Source organism: Myxocyprinus asiaticus, chromosome 44 (genome assembly GCF_019703515.2).
Source record: "Myxocyprinus asiaticus isolate MX2 ecotype Aquarium Trade chromosome 44, UBuf_Myxa_2, whole genome shotgun sequence".
In the NCBI taxonomy this organism is placed as follows: domain Eukaryota; kingdom Metazoa; phylum Chordata; class Actinopteri; order Cypriniformes; family Catostomidae; genus Myxocyprinus; species Myxocyprinus asiaticus.
Window position 1 is genome coordinate 9,168,735 of NC_059387.1, and position 22,415 is coordinate 9,191,149.

Genomic DNA, 22,415 nt, shown 5'->3' on the forward strand with positions numbered 1-22,415 from the left:
TCTCACAATAGCATTCTGAGATTACTATTCTTCTCACCACAATTGTACAGAGCGGTTATCTGAGTTACCGTAGACTTTGTCAGTTCAAACCAGTCTGGCCATTCTCTATTGATCTCTCTCATCAACAAGATTGTTTCCATCTGCAGAACTGCCGCTCACTGGATGTTTTTTTTTTGTTTTTGGCACCATTCTGAGTAAATTCTAGAGACTGCTGTGTGTGAAAATCTCAGGAGATCAGCAGTTACAGAAATACTCAAACCAGCCCGTCTGGCACCAACCATCATCCATGCGATTATCTAATCAGCCAATCGTGTGGCAGCAGTGCAGTGCATAAAATCATGCAGATACGGGTCAGGAGCTTCAGTCAACCATCAGAATGGGAAAAAATGGGATCTCAATGATTTGGACTGTGGCATGATTGTTGGTGTCAGACAGGCTGGTTTGAGTATTTCTGTAACTGCTGATCTCCTGAGATTTTTACGCACAACAGTCTCTAGAATTTACTCAGAATGGTGCCAAAAACAAAAAACATCCAGTGAGCGGCAGTTCTGCAGATGGAAACACCTTGTTGATGAGAGAGATTAACAGAGAATGGCCAGACTGGTTCTAACTGACAAAGTCTTCGGTAACTCAGATAACTACTCTGTACAATTGTGGTGAGAAGAATATCATCTCAGAATGCTATTCTGAGATGCGGGTTGGCGCTGTTTTGGCGGCACGAGGGGGACCTACACAATATTAGGCAGGAGGTTTTAATGTTGTGGCTGATTGGTGTATACACTGTTTATATATATATAATATATATATTCTTCTGACCTATAAAATTAGGCTCAACAGCAAATCATATTTTATGTGATAATGTGTATAACAAGAATTATAATAGAATATTAAAAAATATATTAGATAAATAATAATAAAATAAAAAAATAAATTAAAAAAGCAGAAACTGGGGCATTTTTTGCCCCCACATTTTCAACTTATGGGGCATTATTTCCACAAGCCCCCCTTAATTTTTGACCCTGTTTACCATCATAAAAGTATTCCATACGACTCATCCTTGTATGAAAAAGAGATGCATGAGTATTCCAAATTTCTCCACTGGAAACACATCAGCATCCCATGCTGGAGACCAGTGTTCAAAACACAAGAAAACTTTCTGGTGACAAACAATGCTGATCTTTTCAACAGTGTCCTATTCCTAAAAAGGATGAAAAAAAAAAAAAAAGAGAGATCCTCATAAGTTATTAGCAGGTGCCATTTCCAAAAATTAAATATGTACAAATGTTTTCTCTAAATTGTTTTCTAGCCATTTCTTATGTTACAACTGAGCATTCTCTACAGTGAGTAATTGTGTTTTAGGAAGGACTGACCAACGTAAACAGAAATTTGTTTGACCCGTGTAGGCATTTGACTAGTGCATACAGACATACAAGCCTTTGTTTATTTCTGACAATTATACATGGAGTGAATATGGAAATGTTTTTTTTTCTTTTTTTTTCTTTTTTTTTGGGGGGGGGATATTTTGATTTTGGTTGAGTTTTAGTTGGACAGCTGCATCTCTGGAATTAATTGTCCCCATTCTGACAGACATTACCTCTTTTTGTATGCTTAGAGGAAAACAGACTGCTCGTCTGGTGTATTACCGCAGTCTTGAAGTTTGTTTTTCGCTGGTAACAATAAAAGTATCAAAAGTGACCCTGCTGAAATAAACCTCACATCTCCATGGTTTTTAAATGCACAAACTGGTTGTTCAGACCAATAACCGTCGTAGATGCCTCATCTTTTGTCATTCACAATTCAAAAGTAATTTCAAGCAATTTAATTTAGTTTCACTTAAAGGAATAATTGAAAATTCTTCCATCGTTTACTCAACCCCATGATGATCCAAATCTGTATGACTTTCGTGCTTCGGTGGAACACTGGTCACCTTTTTCCATATAAAGCAAGTGAATGAGGATTGGATCTTTCAAGCTACAAATTGACAAAAACGCACCAAAAAGTGTCATAAAAACGGTCTATGTGACTCATGTGCTATGTTCCATATCTTTGAAACCAAACAATATTTTTGCACGAGGAACAGAAATTGACAAATGATTGTCAAAGCCTTGTCTGCAAGTTTAAAGCTTATAAATGAATGGATGATAGATAGATAGATAGATAGATAGATAGATAGATAGATAGATAGATAGATGGATGGACAGATAAATAGATTGGTTGCTAATGCATTGATAGGGGTTTACTAGGCAGTTGTTAGGGTGTTGCTAGTTGGTGGCAAGGCGGTTGCAAGGGAGGGTGTTCTGAGTGGTTGCTAGCACATTGCTAGGTGGTTGCTCGGCAGTTGCCAGGTTGTACTTGGTGGTTGCTAGGGTGTTGCTAGGAGGTTGCTAGGGTGTTCTGGGTTGTCGCTAGGGCATTGCTAGGCAATTGCTTTGTCAAGACAACATTATAATAACATAAATATTGGTTTGTTCCTAACACAAAGTTAACATATGGATTCAGAAGACCTGGAATATTGTGCAGGAGTCAAATGGGCTTCTAAGGTGTTTTTTTTAATTTTTTTTATTACAGTATATGGTCATTATATAGAAAAAAAGAAGCCAAGATATTCTTAAAAACATTCACCTTTTGTGTTCCAAGGAGGAAAGAAAGTCATACAGGTTTGGAGCACCATTAGGGGGAATAAATAATAACAGAATTTAAATTTTTTGGCAAACTATTAATTTGACTCCATTGAGTTTCAAACTTTTGAATTCTGCCAGCTCCCTCACGATAAACTGTATACCCAGTTCCCATGTCACTTTACACCCAGTGGGCATTCATATCACTTCATATAAAGTAGCATGTATGAAAAAGTAGGAAGACTGTAGACAGTTTCTGCATTCGTTTGCAGCTCTGGTCAGCACATGTGCACAGTATGACGTACAACGTCTTCCGTTTGATTTTTCTCACTTTTATTGACGAGGCCGACAGAGGAATACAGCATTCTGAATGGCTGGGGTACTGTTTTGTGCGCAGCAGGACACTGAGATCCAAGTCTTTTTTAAGAATGTCCTTAAGGCACCATTGGGCGGCCACATGGACTACCACTCACTGAGGAAACATTCTCCAATTTTCATTTTACTGGTAAACGTTTAGCCTTGCTGTTCGACAGGCAACATCTCATTTTTAAATGTGTCTCGCTGGCTGCGCTGAGTCTGCTGCGACATGATCCAAAGTTGAAGCCGGAGAGGTCGGTGGCATTTCAGTGCACTTAAGTAGTTCAAAGAAAAATGAAAATACTGTCATCGTGTACTCACCCTCATGTCGTTTTAAAATGTTTGTCTTTCGTAGAACACAAAAGGAGATGTTAGGCAAAATGTTTTTTGCCTAACAATTCCTGACGTTCTTTCTTTTGTGTTCCATTATAAAAAGAAAGTCATAGTGTTTGGAACAGCATGAAGGTGTGTAAATGATGACAGAATTTGCATTTTAGGATGAACTATCCTTTTAAGTTGCAGAATGGTGGGAGAAAAGAAGCAAGGAGGAGTGGTGAAGGTGTGTGGTGAAATGCGAGTGAACGAGTCTCTCTTGTTTTAATTACCTTGTCGGTTTTGAAGGAACTCCTAATCGCTTCCACATTTGTGTTAAAGAACTGAATGTTTGGCCCGTCGGCTGCTCAGAGTACACTATAAACTGTAAACATTGTGTAACAAGGCCTCTGTACGTTTTCAAGAAGAGACTGATTTTCTGCATTGGGCAAATGTCAAGGAATGACTATCGATGTTTGTGAATTATACGCTCATCATAAAAACCCATCCTGGTCTCAGAGTAACGTTTCTATACCTTTTTTTTGTTTTTGTTTTTTCAAAATAATTTTTACATAGCTTGCATTGCATCAGTTTTCTGGTGAAATGAACACTAGAGGTGCTACAACAACGAATTCGCCCTGTTCCTCACTCAGTGCTATCTTATGACATCTAAACACTTACTATAGTGCATGACATGTAAGGAGATACATTTTAACATCTGAATCACAAAACCACGTGGTGTGATCGAATCGCGTGGAAGCTCAACTGATGGAGTGTTGCACTTGAGATGCAAAAGACTAAAGTACGAGTCCTGAGGAGCATGTGAGTCGACACGTGAACCTAAAGTGTCATAGAAGCCACACAATTTATCTGGTTGCTTCAACAATTGAGTTTTTCATTTCAAACTAGCCTTTATAACACTTTTTAAGTTAAGGAGGTCTGTTTTTTTTTTTTTCCAAAAGCATTTACCTTAAACACCTTTTCTGTTTGGGAGAACATTTAAATCACTTTTAGCGCTAGATGATTTTGGCATGTAAAAATCCCAACTTTTCAAATGTGAGTGATGCTTGCCCATGCAAAAGCTGTCGCCATGATGCTTGCGGTTGGCAGGGAATTGCTAAGCAGTTTCTCAAGTGTTTTGAGGCCACATCTACACGAATACATTTTTATTAGAAACATATTTTTCTTTTTTTTTCTTTTCTTTCTAATGTCATAGTTTTCCAAAGTATGCAGTACTAGAGAGCATTTTCTATGTCATTGTTTTCGATGGTGGAAAACACCATTCCAATGTGGATGAGCATATACTTAGCTAAATAAATGCATTTTCATGAGTAATTTTATATCACGGTTATGTTATGTATCTTGAAAATATGCTATTTTAGCTTGAAATTTAGCAAAGAAAAATTGTTTTTATATTTTAATAACCTTGCAATAATGCCTACTCTTTGGATAATCCAGTGAATTAAAGGAATATTCCGGATTCAACACAAGTTAAGCTTAATTGACAGAATTTGTAGCATAATGTTGATGACCACAAAAATACATTTCGACTCGTCCCTCCTTTAAAAAAAAAAAGCAAAAATAGAGGATACAGTGAGGCACTTACAATGGAAGTGAATTATATGTGTCATGAATCATGCATTATTTGAGCTGTAAAGTTGTTTAAATTGTAATTTTTACAGTCGTTTTAGGGTTTGTTGACATTTACATCGTCATGGTTACAAAGTTGTAAAATTGGCAATAACTTTACACCAAAAAGGTTAATAAGTGATTTTATCACACTAAAATCATGTTTACATGCATATTGTTTACACTTTTGAATTTTTATTTTTTTTATTTTAACAGAAATTGGCCCCATTCACTTCCATTGTAAATGCCTTACTGGAACCAAGAGTCAAAATACATTTTTGTGGTAATCAACATTATGCCACAAATGCAGTGCATTGAGCTTAACTCGTATTGAACCCGGAATATTCCTTTAATACTGGGCAAATAAAAGGTACTTCATTAGTTGATTTTTTAAATTTTTTTATTTTATTGAATGGACACGTACCAAAAGATACAATTATTCTAACAAATGAATCAATGCAAAAACACACAAATGTTATAGAAGGGATAGTTCTGACTCCGATTCTGATTGGATGAGCCTCATTACACACACCTGTTACTGTTTTTTACACTGTTTTTAGGTATTAGTACGTGTTTCTTTTTCACTCTCACATGTAAATAATGTTAAAGAAATAATTCAGCCGAAAAATTATAATTCCCTCATCATTTACAAACCCTTTTGTCATCTCAAACTTGTATGATTTTCTTTCTTTTGTGAAACACAAACAAAGACATTTTCATTGATGTGTGATGATCCATACTATGCAAGTCAGTGGGGTCAATGGGGTGGGTGAATCTTTTATTTGTAAAAAATAATCAAAGTTTATACATTTTATTTATTGTAATAAAAAATAAAAAAAACTTTTAGAGAGTTAGAATTAGTCTATACAAATAACAATAGGCTTTATGCAAAAACTAGGGCTGTCAATGTAACTAATTTTAAGAGCTGGACTGAGTGGAACAGATAGGAATAAAATGCAAAGGTCTCATGGCGCATTTTCAAACCCATTTTTAACTTGACACAGTGTTATAAAAGCAATGAAAGATAAAAATAAATAAATAAATATCGCAGACTGAATACATTAACACAATAGGGATTTGAATTAATTAAAAAAAGAACTAATTAATCGCACAGTTTATAGCTGAGTAGCTTGCAAGGGACAACTCGGGACACCTTTCTCCTACTGCGTGAAGTTTCAGAAAAAAAAATAAAAAATGGATACTGCATTAATTGCGTTATTACCTTTTTAACACGTTAATTCTTTTTTCACGAGTTAAACAAAAAAATATGAATTGTGAAAATTAACTCGTTAAATTTCCCAGCCCCAGAACACATTCTTTGTGAACAGCCCCTAAAGGCCCAGGCATACTTTGTTTTTGCGTGTTCTGGATCGGCTCGCGCCTGGTCGACCGCGTTGCCTTTGCGAGTATACTCTCGCCTTTGATGCATGCCCACTACAACTTCTTTGTGATACTCTTTTAGTAGAGTCAGTTGCGGGTGCATGCACTGATGATGCGCACAGATGATGACCTCGTCCACGAGTCGAGAAAATCTGGCCGGCGGACTGCTTTATGACGAAATTTACGTCACGCATACTGTGCACGGAGCGATTCGCAACACAAGTATTCTTTGGCCTTAAATCTGCCTTAGACAGATTGACAAACTCGACTGCAAAAGGAGTTATTGTGGAGTGTAGGCCAGCGATAGGTTTAAGGTCAATAATATGGAAATAAAACAAACTTCGGAAGTCACTTTTTGAAATGTCAATTTTGTCTTTTTCTGCCACAATAATGTAATGTCTTTGAATTATCTTCATTTTGGGGGTTTCCTCAGCAAATATTGATACTATATGAGATTAATGCAATTATTTGATTAATTGGGTGGCATGTCATGTAATTTGTTAGGTTTTTTTAGTCAATTGACAGCCCTAATAAACAGTAAAAGTATATAGTATGTCTCCATTTAGAAATAAATGTGTGTGTGTGTGTGTGTTGGTTTCCTCCACTGCTCTGTGTTACCTAGACCTCATTAATTCCATAAAAACAAAGGCCTTAAGATGAATGTGTTTGACAGTTCCAATAGACACGTTATTCCCTCAGTCTGTTCATTGACGAGACAGCACAAGTCTCAGGTTATGTCCTGGATTCATATTAGACTGCTGTCCTCTGGGGGTGATCTGTTTTGCCATTACACAAAACCTCAGGAAAACCAAGGCAAACATTTCAGCATTTGTATTTATCAGACATTTTGGACTCTTTTTGAGATGGCTCATCTGCTGGTCTGATGATTTGTTTCAATAAACCCAATGAACTTCATCCAAAAAGACCTTTATGTAATACTTGTTTGTCTCCCGGATTATTTTATTTTTCTAAAGGAAGCTGTTCATGTTTTAGGTTAGCTTCAAATGCATTACCAGTCAAATGTTTGGACACACTTGACTGAATTGATGTTTCTTGTGATTTTAAAAATCTTTTAATCTTGAAATGTTTGACACATTTACATTTTGTATGTAAGAATGTATGAATTTCTTTACAAAACTAAATGTTTTATTTAAAATGTATTGACATTTTGATGAGATGGACAAACAGCCAGCATTCCCAGCATACATGGGAATTCCTTCAATACTGTCCAGAGTGTTCAGCGCTGCAACCTAGGCAAAGGGTGACTACTTTGAAGAAGCTTAAATAAAAGTTTAGACAAGTTTTGATTGGTTTAACACCTTTTGCTTACTACATTCCCATATTTTCATTTTTGTTATTTCAAATGTAATGACCTGAGTATCTATTATCCTACTATGTAGAAAATAGCAATAATATAGAATGATTATAGGTGTCTTTTATTGTTAATGATGTTATTAAAAATCCAGGAAAATAAACAAGATTCATCATAGTAGCAGTCCTTTTTCCCTAAAAATTATAATTTCATTATTCATTTTTCCATCTGAATTAAGAATTTAATATATGCACAAAATTAATAATTGCACAAATAATATGCAAATAAAGCCACCACAAAGGGGCGCCTAAAGTGAGTTATATCAACAGGAATGCATATTATCCATATGCCCTTACCCAAACCCCAGCCCTAAACCTAAATGTCAATGGAGTGAAAAAATGTAATTTTAGAGAAAAAATACAATTTCCAAATCGCGCTCACCAGTGTTTGTTATCGCTATTACGGTTCCTATGGAACCAGAACCCGTGTCTGGGAGATTGCTCATGCAATATCAGTAACACTAGAGGGAAATATATTTACTCTTTACTTGATGCAAAAACATCTGAAGGGGATGCCGCTTGTCAGTAATTTGGCTGAACGAGGTTGATTTCAGGTTATATGTACTTTCGGAAGCAACATGTCAATTTCCCATGTTATCTTATTGAATCTCAGCAGATGCGGTCATCTGCATATTGTTTCACGAATACTGCATATTCTGACATCCTACTCATTTGACGTATGCTTTTTGCATTCTATAAAGTAGGGAAGTTAACATATTCAGAAGCAGCGGTCAGTCTTTTTTTTTTTTTAGCAGATTTAGAGGAATCACTCATGTAATCTGACAGCTCTACATGTATTGACCCACAGTTTCCTCCCTGCTCCCCTGTCTGGGGTAAAGAATGAGCTAAGGTTTGAGTTATGATTAGGATGTGTTTTGTGATCTGTACAGAATAAAGAATCTTGTTGATTAACCAGGACTCCCTCCTGTTTCACTACCCTGATTCTGTTCACTGTGGGAGCGGATGAGTCAGGATTGCGGTGACCTCTTACTGAAGTGTTACTGAAGTTCATAAATTCCTAGAACTTTCAGTGACTCTCACAAAGGACTTCCTGTATTATTGGTACAACACAAACAGTTGATCTTTTGTATTGGTCACAACTGAAACTAAGCAAGGGATAATGTACAGTCAGCCAGTCATTATCGCAAATTATTAGGGCTGTCGATTTAAAGCATTAAAGGTGCACTCAGTAATTTGTCATCTTGGATTTACAGTGACACCTAGGGGCATGGATGCAGCATCATTCAAATGCAATAGTTTCCATTTACCAATGCCAATGTTGAAGTTCACTATTCACAATCAGCCATGATTATTTTGATCCATGAGTAAAAGTGTCTAATAACAGGGCGGTTACTGAGATTAAGTGAGTAGTATTCAGTTGGTCATGTGATCTCAATATGGCAGCCCCCTTTAGGGGACGCTCTCCATGTAGAATAATAAAGCTTTTATAAGAAAAAAAAATGACTGAGTGCATCTTTAATTTAGTGGGATTAATTATGAAAATAAAGCATTAAAAATTAACACAATTAATCATGCCTCCTGACCTGTTCTTAATTTCTGTAATAAGTGTACATATTTATTTTCCACTCTCGAAACAAATCAAGCTTGAAGTACATGTAGCTTCATTTTTTTATGAGCCATGTCAGTAGGAGTCAGTCAGTGCGCCTCAACTAACCTCACAAGCAGTGCAACCACTGAATGATAGTCGGTCACACAGGATTTGTTTTTGACAGCTTGAAGCATGATAGAATGCAGGGATCCCGAGAAGCAATTTTTGGCGTTTCTACTTTTAACTTGGCACAGGTTGCTAAAATCGTTGCATTTGTGGGGCTGAAAACAATTGAGACGCCTTAAAAGCATCCATCTGACGCATATGTGAATAGACGACAATTAAAATGAATGCAAACTTTGCAAAATAGGGCAATATTGACTTCTAAAGCCACTTTTTGTATTGTCTAATCAATGCTTTACACTTCTGCCTCAATAATGCAACATATTTCAATCTGAATATACTGTCTGTGTACATATACAGTGTACACTGTATCTTTATTTCTTTATTTGGGGACTTTCGATCGATTGACATCAGTATGAATTATACAACAGTTAGTTGTGATCCTTGAATCTGTTTGGATGAGTGGTGTTCAGAATGTGCTGCTGATATACTGTCCAACTACACTTTGAGGTTACTATTTGATCACTCTTAAAAAAAAAAAAAAAAATTACCTAGTCTACTCGTTTGCACGGCTCTCTTTTTAAATTAAATAGGTCAATGTAATAATGTGTATTTGGCTATGTATTGTCCTCTCTGGTCTTGTTTACTGCAAATGATCAATGACATATGTGCCATTTTTTTCACTGATCAAAAACAGATCAGATATTGATTCAGCCGGCCACAGTGGGGCTGTGTTGCATTAGTCTACCCAAGGGACTTTCTGTGGATGGGTGCCTGCCAGAAAACTCACTCAAGCAGTTTCACTTTCAGACTTCTGCTGTTAAATAAAAGGCAGTCCCGACCAAACAAAGTGCTTCATGCTTTTGCATGCCACACTTAGCTTTACATGAAACCATAGCTTTTCATTCCTAAAAGCACTACCCCAACCACTAACCCAACACTAAGGCCTTCCCAAGCTTGATAGCTAGACATAATGAGTTACAGTGGCCCCAAAAGAATTAACCCCAAAAAAAAAAAAAAAAAAAAGGTCTAGATATCATTCCATTAAATGCCAAAATATCAAGCCAAGTGGCAGTTGCAAACAAATTATGCTAGAGATTTTCTCAGAACCAACTAGTGGCCATTATTGGAAGCCTTCCAAACTCAAATCTGACAATGGCCATGCCCATTAAAACATCAAAAATGAAGTGGATAAGGTATAAAAGAGTAATAAAATGTGGAATGTTGTCTTGTTTGTACAGCGGTAACTTGGAGTCCAGTAGTAAAGAGGGAATGCGTGTCAACATGGTAGGTGTATTGAATTAAGATTATGTGCTTAATATGCTGTTGTGTGAGCTGCCAGATATGTTATAGCTTCATGTAATAGTTGGATAGTTGGATTGTTTTGCTAGTATTAATGAGAATGTACTTGAGAAAAACCATTAGGAAAACCAAATGGACATGGGTTGCAGCCAAGCCTAAAACAATTACTGAGTTCAAGCATGGCAGTAATAAAAGACACTTTTTCCCTCGGTGATAAAAAAAAAACCAATATGACTGGAATTGGTTTAGATCTTTTCAATTTATATTATTTATTTATGTATTTTTAGCTATTATTTTGTAAATTCCAACCCCCCCCTCAAAGCCTCTCTTTGACAATTCTATGTGGCTAACAGTTCAAAAAAGAAAAGAAAAATCTAAAAATGGCACAAAAAGACAATAATCCTAGACTGTATTGAAATTTTATTTTGAAAGGCTGTTTACTGTCTACATTTTCCCGCTCCCTAGCTCTCTATGTCATGAATCACTATATCGAGAACACAAATTCAGGCACTAGCAAGGGCAGTGATTCACTAAACATTTTGCTGCAGTTGAGCAGCAACAGTCTGGTTCCGGAAGTAAAAATCCCATTCATTTGTTCCATAGACTAATTGATTTTCAATGATAACTTATAAACCTTTAAAGACAGATCTACAGTGAGCTACGAGATTGTTCATCGATGTTATGCTTCCATTAAAGCCATCCATCAGTGTTATTTCATCTTCATTGTTTAAAAATTGTGTTTGATAGCAGAATTCATGGTAAACAACAACATTACTCATGGTCCAGCAGAGAAAGCTATCACCAATCAGAAAACCGTGGCCAACGAAGCCCGCGAAACGTGCCTTATAGCGACTGCCTACTCCCAGGATGCACTGTGAATGACTTAAGTCGGTGTCTCTTCACCCTTAAACAACTTATCTATTGTATCGGAATATTTTGCAATACATGTCAAATATGTTGTTTCTATACTTAAAATCAACAATCTAAAATCAATAGTTTTATATATTTCCATTTTAAATATTTTTTATTCAATTACATCATTTGCAATGCTTGATGGGATTGTAGTCCGTGCCCTCATGAAAGACGGTAAGTACACAACCTTGTGCCTTTGTCTTTTTGTCCAATTTTCTAATACTTTTTTTTTGTTGCCTCAAAACAAAGTTTGTGATGTTGTGATTTACCTCAGAGCTGGCTGATTTGGTTCATGGCTTACAACTCTTTTATGAAGGATTTTATGAAAAGTCTATGGAAGAAAGGAATAGGGAAAATACTTCTGGAACCCAGACAGCTGAATTGGTGGGCGGGCACTGTTGCGCTCTAGTTCTGTTTCCATAGTATCGACTTTTGATTGGTGGCTCTGGCTTCAGGATTATGGGTAGTGTAGTTTTTCCCCAGGAAATTGGCTGTTAAACAAGATAAAAAAACAAAATAATAATAAATTTATTGATATATATATATATATATATATATATATATATATATATATATATATATATATATATATATATATACATAAAATCGCACTGACTTGTGGTTTGCACAGAAGCATATACTGTATCATCAATTAACAACCTCAGCTGATTGTTGGTCTTTCTTGTCATGATCCTGTCACCTTGTCAGGTTGGGTTTCTGTCTGACGGGACCGTGGCATCATCGTCCACTGTCTGTCTTGTGTTTTGTGTATGTTCTTTGTGTGAGCACATGGGTCCGGTTGTTAGTTACTGCCATGTGTGAGTCACCGCCGTGCGCTCTCCAGTGATGTCACGGTCCTGTCACCTTGTCAGGTTGGGTTTTTGTCTGACGAGGACCATGGCATCGTCGTTCCCTGTTTGTTTTGTACCAAGCGTGTTGACGTTTTCCTCATGTGTTTCAGCTGCCGCTGGCACGTGGAATCAGCATATACATGGGAACCCTGATTGTTTCCATGGGAACGCTGATCATGCCAACTTCCAGCTGACGAGTGGCACCTGTTCCTTGTTTGTTCTTGCCTATTTTAATCCCCTCACGTGTCATGTCCTTTGCTGGATTGTTAAATGCAGAATGTTTAATGTTGCTCAGTGTTGACTGAGTGTTTGAGCATTGTTGTTTGTTGTTAAGGAACAAACCTCACTCTCTCTGCCTAGTTGGTCCTGTCTTGTGTCTGTTGTTTGCCCGTGTGTCGGGTTGCCTTCCAGTGTGCTGCGTGTCAGCTAGTCTTACACAGACACAGTTTATAGGTTATCGCTAAAAATGGATTTCTCTATGGAGAAAATTAATAGATTTTTTTTTTTTTTTTTACTTACGAAACCCCACTGTTGCACACTTGACGCAATGATTCACCTTTTCTGCACTATCAAAGATCTTATTATTCTGGCATTTGGTTGGGATGTCTTTTCTAGTCTCATAGGTCAGTTGGTAATTAATAAACCATATAGCCTTTAGCACTTTGTCTTCCATGATAATTTTATTCATGTCTCCATTTCCCCAGGGTCACCCGAAGGCTACAGGTCTTTGCCAGTACATAATCAAACTGAAAATGAATGTTGACTGATTAGGTTACTTTCAGATTGGGGCTCATTTAGGTTGTGCTAATTGTCCTTTCCTATGTGAGAATCTCTTTGGAAAAGCATGGGAGGAACTGAACCAAAATTCTGTCCTGTACTCTAGACCGACACGCAAACATCATTGTGAATCACTGATAGTCTTCTTATTTCACAATGTAATAATTTAAATGGAAACACATCAACATATGTGATGGATATTATGCTGAATATTAAGCTGACTTCTAGTTAAAGAAATAGTTAATTCAAAAATGGTAGCAGAATGTCCAAGATCTTCTTTTCCATGCGATGAAAAAAGATGGCAATTCTGACAATCTAAAAAAATAAAAATAAAAAGAAAAAGAAAAATACCAATAAAATACACTAAATGTAGTCCATAAGACGTGTGTGCTATGTTCCAAGTGTTTTAAAGCCATACAAATACTTTGTTAAAGAAAAAAACTACATTTATGAATTTATTCAGAATATCATTCCTTCCATCATAGCTCTCAAATCTCATTCACTTAGTGTATGCAGGTTCATTTTAAATAGGCATTACTGTCACCCTTGCCTTCTTAAAACAGGTAGGCTATAATAAACTGGCATCATGTATTAGTATGATTTCCTATAATTTTTCATATCTGACAATTGCTTGCACATTGTACAGTATTTTTTAAAATAGATTTATAGAATTTCAAAAATGTAACTTATTCTTTCCGTACTATGGTGGGCACAGACAAGAGTCCAAAATGACTATATCCCAGATGCAGTTTATTGTTCAACCAAAATCCTAATAATAACCATAAAAAAGAGAAGATTAAATGCATAACATGGGACTTTTAAGTAAAAACAAGCCCAAAAACAAACCGAGGACTCTTATTTCGAAATTATGAAAAAACTATCAGCGACTAGATTTATATAGATTTTGTCGATAATGGATAGTTCCAAAAAGCAACTATCAGCACCGATTAATCGGTAAAACCTATATACTGGTCTACCTCTACTGTCAAGCAGTTGGCAGACATAGTCAGCATAATCAGTCAGTCACATTTAGTTATACAGGACATTTAAAAACAACAATTATTGACCAAAGTGCTGTACAATAAGACCAAAATTAAAATTAAGCATTAAGAGACTTAACAAAATACACAAAAGTCAACATTAATTGGACACATAAAACAGAGTAGCACTGCTACAGTCTATAAGCTACAGAGAAAAGGTAGGTTTTAAGAAGTGATTTAAAGACATCAATACAGTAGTTGGAGAAGTTTGACTGCAAACTGTTTCAGAGGCAGGGGGCCGCATCTGAAAAAGCACGGTCACCTTTGGATTTTAAACGTGATCAAGGGATGTACAATAGCATGCTGTGTGATGACCTTAAAGGTCTGGAGGCCTGATGCATAGAGAGATCAGAAACGTAATGAGGCACAAAACCATGTAGACAAATAAGAAGGCTTTAAACTGGATTCTATATTGAATTGGAAGCCAGTGAAGAGAGACCAACACAGGAGAAATATGGTCTCTTTTCTTCTGGTTCCAGTCAGTGGCCTAGCAGCGGCATTTTACACCAACTGAAGGCAAGACAAAGAAGACTGAGGGATTACTCTATATAGTGCATTGCAGTAATCAAGTCTGGAAGAAATAAAATTGTGTACAACAGTTTCTAAATCCCTAAATGACAGAACTGGCTTCAGTTTGGCAATGGCCCTGAGCTGGAAGAAGCCACTTTTGACCGCAGAATTAGTTTATAAAATGTTATTCCTGAATCAAAAATAACTCCAAGATTTATTGCTTGTGTGCATAAATTAGAGGATAAGGAACCCAGATTATCGGGTATATTTCTGAAAGGATTAAATATTAAGACTTCTGTCTTAAGCCCGGTGCACACTGTACGATTTTGGCCATGATTCTGCTGTCTAAGACAAATTTCGGGAATCCTAAAGGATTTCTGTTGTCATATGGCAAAATCAGCAATCTTACAACGTTTAATGTGACATGCTCACAGACGGCCAATTAATTGCCTTTGCAATGATCTATAGCCTCAGATGAAGTTCTGGCAGTGTCAGAAATTTAGCATTGCAGTCATATAGTGTGACTGCTATTACAACGGCTAGATGATATAGTCTGTTTTCATAGAAACCCCGCTGAGTATGTTCCTTGGAAAGAAACCTGCTTCGCGTCTGCACCATAGCAACATATGTGCCCAGTAATCACTCTACTCAAGCTCTTTCAATGTTTTTTCCTTCTTTTAATTTTATATAAAAAGTTTTAATAAATAAATAAGCAGAAAATACTTGGCGAAAAGTGTAACACTTCAGCAATATGAAAGCATTAGCCTGTTCCCCGAATTAAATAAATACAGAGTTTACAAAATGAAAAATAAATAAATAAATAAATAATAATTGCATTTTCTTAACGTTTTTTTTTTTCATTACATTTATCATGCATTTTCTTTACATCTTTATTTTAATTACTATTTTACTTTGAATAAATTTACTTCAAGTGTCCGTGAACTTCTTTAGTTTCACACCACTTCAAATTCATAAAAAAATATCAATTTATTTTTAAGTATTTATGGGACGTTTTAATCCAAATCAGCAGATACAATTGGATACAATTATAGAAATCTATGTCATTTTGTGCATTATCCATAGGGAATTTGCAAGCCCAATTACTGTAGGCTACCTCCCCCACTCGTATTTATTCTTAACATCTGTAATTCTCTGTACTTGTGATCAGGATGTCTTATTATAGGCCTGTTTGACAAAATCCATCTTTCTTTTTATATGTTATGCTTGTGATGGGGTGGTATTGGAGCAATGGAAATGCTGATGCCCTGACTTTCAGAAAAAAGAAAAGAAAAAAAACGCTCCTCCAGGCAGATCTCGCTGTTTCGCTTCTATTCTGCAACGCTCACGTTCACTGATTGGGACAACAGTTGGCTATGATGTGTATCAGGTTACAGTCTGACATAATGTCGCACAGTGTGCCATGGCGATCTCAAAGCGTTCATATCGTACAGTCTGACAAGTAACAATCTTAAAGGACTGTAAAAATCCTACAGTGTATAGCGGGCTTTAGATTCATTCAGTTGAAGAAAGTTGGCAGCCATCCAAGTTTTAATGTCCCTAAGGCAGTCAAACAGAGATTGCAAAGTGGAATTGTTATTTGATTTGAAAGGAACATAAAGCTGAGTGTCATCAGCCTAAAAATTATATGATATGTTGTGTTATTGGGAAAAAATTATCCAAAGGGAGCATGTAAAAAGAAAACAGTACAGGGCCCAAAATGGAGCCTTGCGGAACCCCACAGGTGATAGGTGCAGAGGAGGAAGTTAAATTCCCAGTCTCAACAGAAAATGTTCTATCCTTGAGGTAGGACGAAAACCAACCAAGAGCAGTGCCCTGAATCCCAACCCACTGCTTTAGGCTCTCCAGGAGGATTACATGATCAATAGTATCAAAACCCATGCTAAGATCCAGCAGAATTAAGTACAATTCCCAGAGTCAACAGACAGGAACAAGTCATTTGATACTTTGAGAAGAGCAGTCTCTGTGCTGTGTTGCACTTTAAAACCAGACTGATATTTATCCAAAATTCCATTTTCATTTAAAAAAGAAGAAAGTTGATAAAAGACTCCAGAACTTGAGATAAATAAGTCAGTTTTGAGATCCGCCGATAATTATTCAAATCTAATGGGTCAAGATTGGATTTTTTTTAAGCAGGGGCTGCACCACAGCATGTTCAATACAATAAATGTTTTAATTAAGTTTGACGCTTTGTTAGCTTTCAGTGTTAATTTTTACACGGTCTTTTGATAAAATGTCCTTTAAATTTAGTCAATATATCGTTATGTAATATTCATTTTAGTCGGTTTTACTCTGACTAAATGGCATATAATTTTAGTAGATTTTAGTTAATGATAATGTGCAAAATGACAAAAATGTGTGACAAACTGTAAAAGACCAAACATTAATCAAATATTCAAACATTTATAAAAATGTATATGCACTTATTAATTTAAACTTTTTAAACACACCCAACATACTGGATTATTGGAATAGATGAATCAGTTCTTTCTAGATTCTTCTAAAAACAGATGTTTCTCTTGATGTTTCTCCTGTTTGTGCATTAAGATATTGCAGTAAACTATTCCTTTTTTGTATATTTTTGCCAACGGTATGTTTGAATTAAAATAATTTATTTATAGTCATGATGTCTTTTTTTGTCTCATTTACGTTATCATTGAGAAAATCAAAAAACCTTCATCAACGAACATTTTCTTGAGTAATTTCGATCACTGGTTTCTTTGAGACTTCAGTTGTGCATAAAGGGCCCAAAATGTACTTTTTGTTACCCCTGCCAAGGGCGGAGAATTTTTATTGACCATAAAGCTGTATTTTGTTATTATTTCCACATAAAAAATATACACTCACCGACCACTTTATTGGGAACATCTGTACACCTACTTATCCATTCAGTTATCTAATCAGCCAATCGTGTGGCAGCAGTGCAGTGCATAAAATAATGCATGTATTGTTGGTGCCAGATGGGCTGGTTTGAGTATTTCTGTAACTGCTGATCTCTTGGGATTTTCACACACAACAGTCTCTAGAGTTTACTCAGAACGGTGCCAAAAACAAAAGACATCGAGTGAGTGGCAGTTCTGTGGATGGGAACACCTTGTTGATGAGAGAGGTCAGCGGAGAATGGCCAGACTGGTTCTAACTGACAGAAAGGCTACGATAACTCCGATAACCCTTCTGTACAATTGTAGTGAGTAGAATAGCATCTCAGAATGCGCAATATGTCGAACCTTGAGGTGGACGGGCTACAACAGTAGAAGACCATGTTGGGCACTTTATTAGGACCATAGTGTTCTTAATCTTCTACGGAGGTAAAAGTTGTCTGACAACACCCAAGTTGCTTCCGATGTTTTCTTGTAGATAGCGTCTTTGATTTGAATTGCAGATGTAACTTACAGCTGTGAGGCTCACAGTATTGTTGTTACATTGTGATAAAACCATGTATTAAGTTGCTGTACCTAATGAAGTTACCGGCCAGCTGGCAAATAACTTGCCAAAGCCAAATTTCACTCGCATTTGGCGCTTGGTGAGTGTTAATTTTGGACCCTGCGTACAGCCACACACAACAGGATTTGACGTAAGGTTCAACAACATCGGGATCCTTGAAAATACCAGTGCCATTTAGCAAGCCCCATGGTGTTTCGCACAAGTTTGGAAACATCCTGGTGGGAGGACAATTTAGGTTAGAGTACTGTTGCTTTACAAATCAAAAGGAGCCGTATTGAGATGAAGTGTGTTTGTGTGTGTATATTGTATGCCTGCTGTGTGTGTGCCTTCCTGCTGCTTTCTGGACTGCATCCCCAGGCATGTAACCTCGTGACCCGTGCTTTATTTATTCATTTGAAATCATTTAATATGATGGGCTCCATTTTGTCAAAACACTGTCTCATTAACTGTGGTTTATTTCTTTGTTTCTCATTCAATCTATTGTACTGCCAGGGGGGCACCAGAATAAACACACAGAGCAAATGCCCTTGTGCTAAGAGAGCTAGCACGATGAATGCACGCTTTGTTTAAAGGTGTGCTGCTGTGGCCAAAAGACGATTAGTGATGTATTCATTTACTCTTGCAGATGGTCCGATGGAAGCTAGCGGATTGCATCTGAGAAGGTCACTTTAGTTGAACTTTGGGTCTGTCTGAGGTAGGGATGTGCAAAATGACATATTTTCAAAATCAAGTGGTTGTAACTGAACGATTAGTCGTTTTATAGACTGGTTTCCAGTCCATCTGACCCCAGTATTGACATAAGATTCTTAAAATGCATTGAAAGTGTACCATATAAAACCCCTCTAATACTGTGTGAGAAAAATAGTGAGTGTGATATAAGATGCTAAATAGATGTGTTTGCAAAATTTAATGATTGGCTTTTATGTTGTCAATGTACTAAAACTAAAAGAAAAGGTTAAAATATTACCTGGAAAGATTTGCTTTGTATAAAGTTAAAATCGGATATTTCTTTCTACCTACCTTATAGTTATGTTTAGACATATTAACCTATAGGGCTGCAAAATTAATCGAATAAATAATTCAGATTACAATTGCAGCTGTCACAATGAACTAATCTTGAAAAGTGTCAATTATGGCACTCCACTGAGGTCTACTACTGTTGTGCAAAATAATAATAATAATAATTGTATATATATATACTGTATATACATATATACACTGGCAGCCTAAAAGTTTGGAATAATGTACAGATTTTGCTCTTTTATTCACCAAAGTGGCATTCAACTGATCACAATGTATAGTCAGGACATTAATAACATGAAAAATGACTATTACAATTTGAAAAAAAACTGTTCAGAACTTCTTAAACTACTTGAAAGAGTTCTCATCAAAAAATCCGCCACATGCAGCAATGACAGCTTTGCAGATCCTTGGCATTCTAGCTGTCAGTTTGTCCAGATACTCAGGTGACATTTCACCCCACACTTCCTGTAGCACTTGCCATAGATGTGGCTGTCTTGTCGGGCACTTCACACGCACCTTACAGTCTAGCTGATCCCACAAATCCTCAATGGGGTTAAGATCCATAACACTCTTTTCCAATTATCTGTTGTTCAATGTCTGTGCTTCTTTGTCCACTCTAACCTTTTCGTTTTGATTTTCTGTTCCAAAAGTGGCTTTTTCTTTGCAATTCTTCCCATAAGGCCGTCACCGCTGACTCTTCTCTTAACTGTTGTACATGAAACTGGTGTTGAGCGGGTAGAATTCAATGAAGCTGTCAGCTGAGGACATGTGAGGTGTCTATTTCTCAAACTAGAGTCTTTGATGTACTTATCCTCTTGTTTAGTTGTACATCTGGCCTTCCACATCTCTTTCTGTCCTTGTTAGAGCCAGTTGTCCTTTGTCTTTGAAGACTGTAGTGTACACCTATGTATGAAATCTTCAGTTTTTTGGCGATTTCAAGCATTGTGTAGCCTTCATTCCTCAAAACAATGATTGTCTGATGAGTTTCTAGAGAAAGCTGTTTCTTTTTTATTTTTATTTTTTTGCCATTTTTGACCTAATATTGACCTTAAGACATGCCAGTCTATTGCATACTGTGGCAACTCAAAAACAAACACAAAGACAATGTTAAGCTTCATTTAACGAATCAAATAGCTTTCAACTGTGTTTGATATAATGGCAAGTGATTTTCTAGTACTAAATTAGCAATTTAGCATGATTACTCAAGGATAAGGTGTTGGAGTGATGGCTGATGGAAATGGGGTCTGTCTAGATTTGATCAAAAATGACTTTTTTCAAATAGTGATGGTGCTGTTTTGTACATCAGTAATGTCCTGACTATACTTTGTGATCAGTTGAATGCCACTTTGGTGAATTAAAGTACCAATTTCCTTCCAAAACAACAAAATCTGTACATTATTCCAAACTTTTGGCCGCCAGTGTGTATATATACAGTTGTGCTCAAAAGTTTGCATACCCTGGCAGAAATTGTGAAATTTTGGCATTAAAAAAATATGACTGATCATGCAAAAAAACTCTTTTATTTAAGGATAGTGATCATATGAAGCCATTTATCATCACATAGTTGTTTGGCTCCTTTTTAAATCATAATTATAACAGAAATCACCCAAATGGCCCTGATCAAAAGTTTACATTCCCTTGAATGTTTGGCCTTGTTACAGACACACAAGATGACACACACAGGTTTAAATGGCAATTAAAGGTTAATTTCCCACACCTGTGGCTTTTTAAATTGCAATTAGTGTCTGTGTATAAGTAGTCAATGAGTTTGTTAGTTCTCACGTGGATGCACTGAGCAGGCTAGATACTGAGCCATGGGGAGCAGAAAAGAACTGTCAAAAGACCTGCGTAACAAGGTAATGGAACTTTATAAAGATGGAAAAGGATATAAAAAGATATCCAAAGCCTTGAAAATGCCAGTCAGTACTGTTCAATCACTTATTAAGAAGTGGAAAATTCAGGGATCTCTTAATACCAAGCCAAGGTCAGGTAGACCAAGAAAGATTTCAGCCACAACTGCCAGAAGAATTGTTCGGGATACAAAGAAAAACCCACAGGTAACCTCAGGAGAAATACAGGCTGCTCTGGAAAAAGATGGTGTGGTTGTTTCAAGGAGCATAATACGACGATACTTGAACAAAAATGAGCTGCATGGTCGAGTTGCCAGAAAGAAGCCTTTACTGGGCTCACTGATGTTTTGGGGGTGTGTGAGCTCTAAAGGCACGGGGAATCTTGTGAAAATTGCTGGCAAGTTGAATGCAGCATGTTATCAGAAAATACTGACAGACAACTTGCATTCTTCTGCACGAAAGCTGCGCATGGGACGTTCTTGGACTTTCCAGCACGACAATGACCCTAAGCACAAGGCCAAGTTCACCCTCCAGTGGTTACAGCAGAAAAAGGTGAAGGTTCTGGAGTGGCCATCACAGTCTCCTGACCTTAATATCATCGAGCCACTCTGGGGAGATCTCAAATGTGTGGTTCATGCAAGACGACCAAAGACTTTGCATGACCTGGTGGCATTTTGCCAAGACGAATGGGCAGCTATACCACCTGCAAGAATTTGGGGCCTCATAGACATCTATTACAAAAGACTGCACGCTGTCATTGATGCTAAAGGGGGCAATACACAGTATTAAGAACTAAGGATATGAAGACTTTTGAACAGGGGTCATTTAATTTTTTCTTTGTTGCCATGTTTTGTTTTATGATTGTGCCATTCTGTTATAACCTACAGTTGAATATGAATCCCATAAGAAATAAAATAAATGTGTTTTGCCTGCTCACTCATGTTTTCTTTAAAAGTTGTACATATATTACCAATTCTCCAAGGGTATGCAAACTTTTGAGCACAACTGTATGCGTATATATATATATATATATGTATGTATATGTATATACTGTATATATTTAAAATGTCTTTTTTTTGAAGCAGCAGCAGCAGTGGATCATCAACCAATTACAAACATTGTTGCTCAATTTCTGTGTATACTTTTGTCAAAATTTTAATAACTGCTAATAAATGGCTGCTGAGAGGGCCATTGTGAACTTGGTCATTTAAGCATCTTTATTGCTATTTTAAACATCAGTAAACTGAGTAATTCAGAAACCATTTTCATCTTGTTTTGGATGTGTTCCCTACACATTAAGACATGAGGGATTACGTTCCTGTACACAGCTGTAGCTTTTAAGATTGCTT

The 22,415-nt window shown here is 36.6% G+C and overlaps 1 pseudogene; it reads left to right on the top strand.

Moving 5' to 3' along the window:
• The window catches only part of LOC127434212 (succinate--hydroxymethylglutarate CoA-transferase-like), a 164,022-nt pseudogene that overhangs the window by 37,389 nt on the left and 104,218 nt on the right, over nucleotides 1-22,415 (top strand).